We start from the raw sequence: 6059 nt of genomic DNA, 5'->3' as shown, positions 1-6059 counted from the left end.
TTGACGTCACTAGGCCTCACCCTAGGTAACTCGGGAGGGTGGAAGGCCACTAAGTGTCAATGAAGCTTCCTGCACTAGGCCTAAGTGAACCAAACTCTATCCTTCCATGTTTAAACTCTAATCAACCTCAAAAGCCAGGTGCAATTGGAATATGTAAGCAACCAGTTATCTGTGTGCAACCCCCTGCTCAAGCAGTAATAATGAGGCCTGCATGTTTCTGGGAAAAAGGACAAGATAACGGTTTAAAGAAGTTACTAACAAGCTAGGCTTATAGCTGCCAAGAATGACTTAACTATTACCAGGGACGGGAGGGGTAGAGGGAGGAAGGGGGGGGGAGAAAGGGAGGGCTAGAGGGGAAAGGGGGGGGGGGGTGAGGCTTAACTGCAAAATGTATAAAAGAAGAAAAACTGTTCCTGTTAATGTGCTTGATCTGAGACGTGCCTGTCTCCTTGCACCGCTTTGGGATCCCAAATAAATTTTGTTTGCTTCTCCACCTGGTGTGTTTATTGACGCGAAGCACACCGGGCAACGGACCCGCTGTTGCTTTGCCTCGGGCACTCTGTGCTGGCAACAGTTTTGGCGCCCAACGTGGGGCTCGAGGCTAAAATTTAGCCTTGCCCGGACCCCTCTCGGAGGTCGACAGATTGCGGCAACGACCGACGCCCAGCGCGCACCGGTGACTTTACCGGGGGCCTCGGCGGAGACGTGGTTTGGTCGACCCCGGAGGGCACAACGGTGCAACGCGCTTGAGTAGTGGAGAAGCAGCTGCGGGCGACGGTGGGGAACCGGTCCCGTGGATAGGGCGACGGTGCAGAACCGGACCCTTGGATAAGGTAGGAACAGTCCAGTGGGGACTTTATCTGTCTTGACCTGGGGACGCCCAGTGTCTACCTGTTATGACCTGGGGACGCCCAGTGTCTCCCTATGGGGCAGGGACAGAGTATGGCAGGCAGTGCAAGGTGTACACCCTTGGAATGCATTCTGGTAAACTGGAAAGTGTTTGGATCGGATCCGTTGGTTAAAGGTAAACTGAAAAGGTTCTGTACAGTAGACTGGCCTCAATATCAGCTAGAGGACCAGGAAAGGTGGCCACCGGAAGGATCACTTAATTATAACATGATCCTTCAATTACTTCTGTTTTGTCAGCAAACGGGTAAATGGAATGAACATATGTATGTACAGTTGTTTATGTTGTTAAGAGATAGGTTAGATATTTTGCAAAAGTGTAATTTGACTCCGACAGGTTCGGTAGTAGCTACTGTTAGTCCCCAGAACCCCCCCCACAGCTGTAATGGCAGGTCCGGTGTCCCCTTCGGCTATCACACCCCCACCATATAAAAACAAGGTGTCTCAGGTCCCAGAGATTGCCCCCTCGGTGGAATTTTATCCGTTGATCACTGAGACCGTGGTGTCCAGACATGGCTCAGATAGGAATCAGGCCACTACTATGCAGGTTTACACCCATGTGCCTTTTAACCCGGTGGACCTAGCAGCCTTTAAGGCACAGGCAGGGGAATTCTCTACGAACCCAAGCAAGTCTATCTCGGTCTTTGAAGGGTGCCTGGCTAGCTGTAAGCCTGACTGGGATGATTGTAATGTCCTTATGCGGACCCTGCTGTCTGAGGTGGAGCGTAATCAGGTTGTGTCTAAAGAAAAGGAAAAGAGGCAAGCGAAAATGATGGTCGCAGCAGTACAGGCCGGTGGCAGGGGAAAATTCCAGGAAGGTGGAAGGGGCCGGGGAATGAGAGGACGTGGGCGCCCTGGCTCACAGGAAAGGCGTCTGGGTCGCAACCAGTGTGCCAGATGCCAGAAGGAGGGACATTGGAAAAATGAGTGCCCCGAAAGGGAAGCTACCCCTATAATGACAGCGAAGGATCAAGAATAGGGGTGTCAGGGAAGATGGACTATCCTGCCCCTGGAACCCCAAGTAAAAATGAGGGTGGGAGATTCGGACATAGACTTTTTAATAGACTCTGGAGCTGCACGAACAGCCGTAAATCAACCTCTGCAGCTGCCTGTGTCAGAGTCCCTCACTGTGGTGGGTGCCACAGGGAAAGGAACCAAGTGCCCAGTATATGCCCCAGCGGAATGTGCTTTGGGAAACAGAACTCTATCTCACAAACTGGTTTTCCTCCCAGATTGTCCAACACCTCTACTGGGACGGGACCTGCTTTGTTGCTTAGGAGCCACCCTGCATTTCACCCAAGATGAAATAAACCTCACCTTACCTGCAGAGAATGCCTGGATAATGACCCTTGCAATTGAGCCCTCAGCCATGCAAGCCACAGAGTGGAGCCAGTGGGAAGACAAAAGGAGGGTTAAAAAGCAGCTTTGCTGGACAGTGTTGGCCCAGGGATTTAAAAATTCCCCCACCCTTTTCGGCCAGGCCCTGGCCAGAGACTTGGAGGAGCGGGACAATGAGGACAGGGTCCTCCTCCTGCAATATGTGGATGACTTGTTAATTGCTGCTGTGGGTCTCATCCCTTGCCTTAAAGCCACTGTGAGCCTCCTGAACTTTGTTGGACTCCTCAAAAGTGGGTGTGCTCGTCCTGGTTTGTTGCTCCAAAGCTCTGTATAGAAGTTATTTTGCTGGATAATGGCAATGTGTATGTGTTCATTGTTGGGAAAAGGTGTATGAGTGAAGAGTGGAAGTTTCCTTTGTAAGTTAAAAGAAGCCAAGAAGGAGAGCAGGAAAAAGAACAGAACGAGTTAACTGAGGAAAAAAAAATACAGCTAGCAAGCTCAGTCCAAAGATAAGATGCTGGCACCATCCAAGGACACTACCCAGAGCTAAGACTTGGCCGACAGCCAAGAAAAGGGGGGGCCTGAATGGGCCCAAGCAACTATGAGATCTGCAAAACACTGTCAGGCATTAATGAAATGTGTTAGGTTTCTTTTCTCACAGAAAAAAGAAGTGCTAACCAAAGACCCTAGCAGCCCTGCCATTCATTGAAACAAGGAGACTGAGTCTACGTAAAGTCCATCAACGAAAAACTGCTTTGGCTCCACACTGGAAAGGCCCTTTCCAAGTCCTGTTAACCACCAACACTGCTGTGAAGTACCAAGGACTGCCCACCTGGACCCAGGCTTCTCACTGTAAAAAGACCCCTCCACCTCGGGAGGACTCTCCAACTGATGATAAGCCTATTTAAAGACAGGGTGATGTGCTAGTAACCTCTCCTCTGTATGATGCTGAACCACACTGTTTCAGGAAAAGAGAAGAAGGAACACTTGCTTCATTGAAACCACAAAGTCCAGGAATTCCTGACTACAAAAGACATTAAGAACTGACCCTGGTGAAGAAACAAAGAATTATACGCTGGCAGGGAGGCTCTTAGACCCCTGGCCTCCCAGGTACAGGCTGAATGTCTAGTCTGCCAAAAGAACAACCCTCGACCAGGAGTGTCAGTGCCACCAGCCACTCTGGAATCTACCCCAGGCCCGGGGCTGGTTTGGCAAATAGACTTTACTGAGTTCCCCCCCTGACCCAAGGATTCAAATACCTTTTCGTTTTGGTGGATCGATTCAGCGGATGGCCTGATGCCTTACCCCTTGTTTTGCTCCGCATTCGCGCTCTCCCAAAGGGCGGATTAGGGCTCAGTCCCTTCGAGATTATGTTTGGAAGGGCATGGCCTATGAACGGTACACCGGTTCTGGCAGGGGAGTGGGAAATGGGGTGTGGCTTTTTATCTCAGTACATGTGCTCTCTGTCTGCTGTTCTCTGTTCTCTTCACAGGTATACCAAAGATTTGCAGCCTCTCCTGCTGGATGCCCCTGTCCATGCCTTGCAGCCAGGCAATTCCGTTCTCATTCGGACCTGGAAGGACAAGCCTCTCCAAGAGAAGTGGAAGGGACCCCACACCGTCCTGCTGGTCTCCCACACAGCAGCAAAGGTCAAGGGACACAAGAACTGGATTCATCACTCCTGTCTGAAGGCAGTGCCCGCTCCTGAACGGTGGACCGTCCAGCCTACGGAAAAGGACTACCAGCGACGACCTGAGACTTAAACTGTTATTCAAAAGACAATAAGGCCTGCTGGGAATGCCCTGTGGTCTCTCTGGACAGTCGCAGCGCACTCCCCGTGAAAACTCTAAGCGTTGGTTGTGTTTACTCTCACAGGGCCGGCCTAACCTGGTGGCCTGGCCCTTTTGTTTTTAATCTGCCTACTATTGGTAATTGATATTTTGTGGGTATTTGGGGAATTGTAATTGTTAGGCCCTAGGGTCACCTGCCCAGCATGAGTTCAGGTCCAGGGTCTGCCACAGTGGTACTCTTTGCCATAGGGACACTCCTTTCGTTACCTCCCGTTTCCCCCAGGCACATGTGGGATGGAAAGGGATCCCTACTAACTTGGAAACAAACACATATGAGTCCTTGAAGGTTTGCTTTGCCCAAGAGTTTAACCTCTCTAACTGCTGAGTATGCTCCCAAGTCCCGCACCACGCAGCAGGGTTACCCTGGAGGATGGTCCCCCAAAATTGGTCAGATATCTGTTGGGGATGGTTCAGTAGGGGAAGAAATACCTCGGGTACCCCCTTGTGACAAAACTGTACCATTAAATCCCAGTATGCATTAAGGGACAACCCCTGGCCGCCCCAGGCAGCGTTAATCTTTGTATGCCACCTCAGAGCCCATTAAGGAAGGAGACAGGTTGGGTATAATCCTCCTCCCATCCTATGGGGTGGAACGACTAACCCAATTTTATCGCAGGCTCTCTGTGTTTCTCACCACATTCGCCAATGAAACCTTGGCCATAGAGAAGAGCCTTAACTCAGAGCTATACCAGCTCCGGTTGCTGTCCCCGAAAAACAGACAGGCCTTAAATTATGTTTTAGCCTCCCAGGGCGGGGTGTGTGCCTTTATTGGGAATGAATGTTGTACTTAGGTCCCGGAAAACTCACAGGACATTAACAAGCACGTCCTGTCGGCCGAACAGGCTTTCAAGCAGTGGAAGGCCCAGGAAAGGAAACCCACAGTTTTCAATTCCCTTTGAAGTTGGTTGCCCAACCTAGGAGGACTGGGGGGTGGCCTTGTGCGTCTCCTCCTCACCGGTGTGGTATTGTGCCTGGTCACCCTCCTCCTAATTGCTTGTTTTAAAATGCTCCTCCGTAAGCTTTGTGCCCCCCGTTCCTCAAAAATCCCGGCATATCCTCTCATTGAAAACCCCAGCTTCATAGCACTTAATCATATCTTGTCCACAGAATATGAGAAAACTCAGCCAAAAGCTTGTTGAGTATTCTCAAAGGAGGGAGTTGTTGACGTCACTAGGCCTCACCCTAGGTAACTCGGGAGGGTGGAAGGCCACTAAGTGTCAATGAAGCTTCCTGCACTAGGCCTAAGTGAACCAAACTCTATCCTTCCATGTTTAAACTCTAATCAACCTCAAAAGCCAGGTGCAATTGGAATATGTAAGCAACCAGTTATCTGTGTGCAACCCCCTGCTCAAGCAGTAATAATGAGGCCTGCATGTTTCTGGGAAAAAGGACAAGATAACGGTTTAAAGAAGTTACTAACAAGCTAGGCTTATAGCTGCCAAGAATGACTTAACTATTACCAGGGACGGGAGGGGTAGAGGGAGGAAGGGGGGGGGAGAAAGGGAGGGCTAGAGGGGAAAGGGGGGGGGGGTGAGGCTTAACTGCAAAATGTATAAAAGAAGAAAAACTGTTCCTGTTAATGTGCTTGATCTGAGACGTGCCTGTCTCCTTGCACCGCTTTGGGATCCCAAATAAATTTTGTTTGCTTCTCCACCTGGTGTGTTTATTGACGCGAAGCACACCGGGCAACGGACCCGCTGTTGCTTTGCCTCGGGCACTCTGTGCTGGCAACAACATGATTGAAAATACAGAGATGTGTTATTGGCTTTGGTTGGGGGACAAGTAGCAAATCCATTGGGATTCTTGCCCCAAACAACAATCACTCATTGTCTTTCAGAACACAAGGGCCCTAACACGCCTGATGTGCTCAAATCTCTCTCCTGCTAGGACTTAGAGAATTTTCTCCATCCCCATGGTACAGAGGGAAAGAAAAAAGAAGTGACCTCTCTTTGGTCACACATCAAG

General features: G+C 50.2%; 1 long non-coding RNA gene across 1 annotated transcript; it reads left to right on the top strand.

Moving 5' to 3' along the window:
* LOC135981891 (uncharacterized) lies at positions 1 to 5745 on the top strand. Its single transcript, XR_010599066.1, has 2 exons — positions 1 to 833; positions 2139 to 5745. It is a non-coding gene; the product is annotated as an uncharacterized LOC135981891 (long non-coding RNA).
* The last annotated feature ends 314 nt before the right edge of the window (positions 5746 to 6059 follow it).

Source organism: Chrysemys picta, chromosome 2 (assembly GCF_011386835.1).
Source record: "Chrysemys picta bellii isolate R12L10 chromosome 2, ASM1138683v2, whole genome shotgun sequence".
In the NCBI taxonomy this organism is placed as follows: Eukaryota; Metazoa; Chordata; order Testudines; family Emydidae; genus Chrysemys; species Chrysemys picta.
This window is presented reverse-complemented; position numbering and strand designations above follow the sequence as displayed.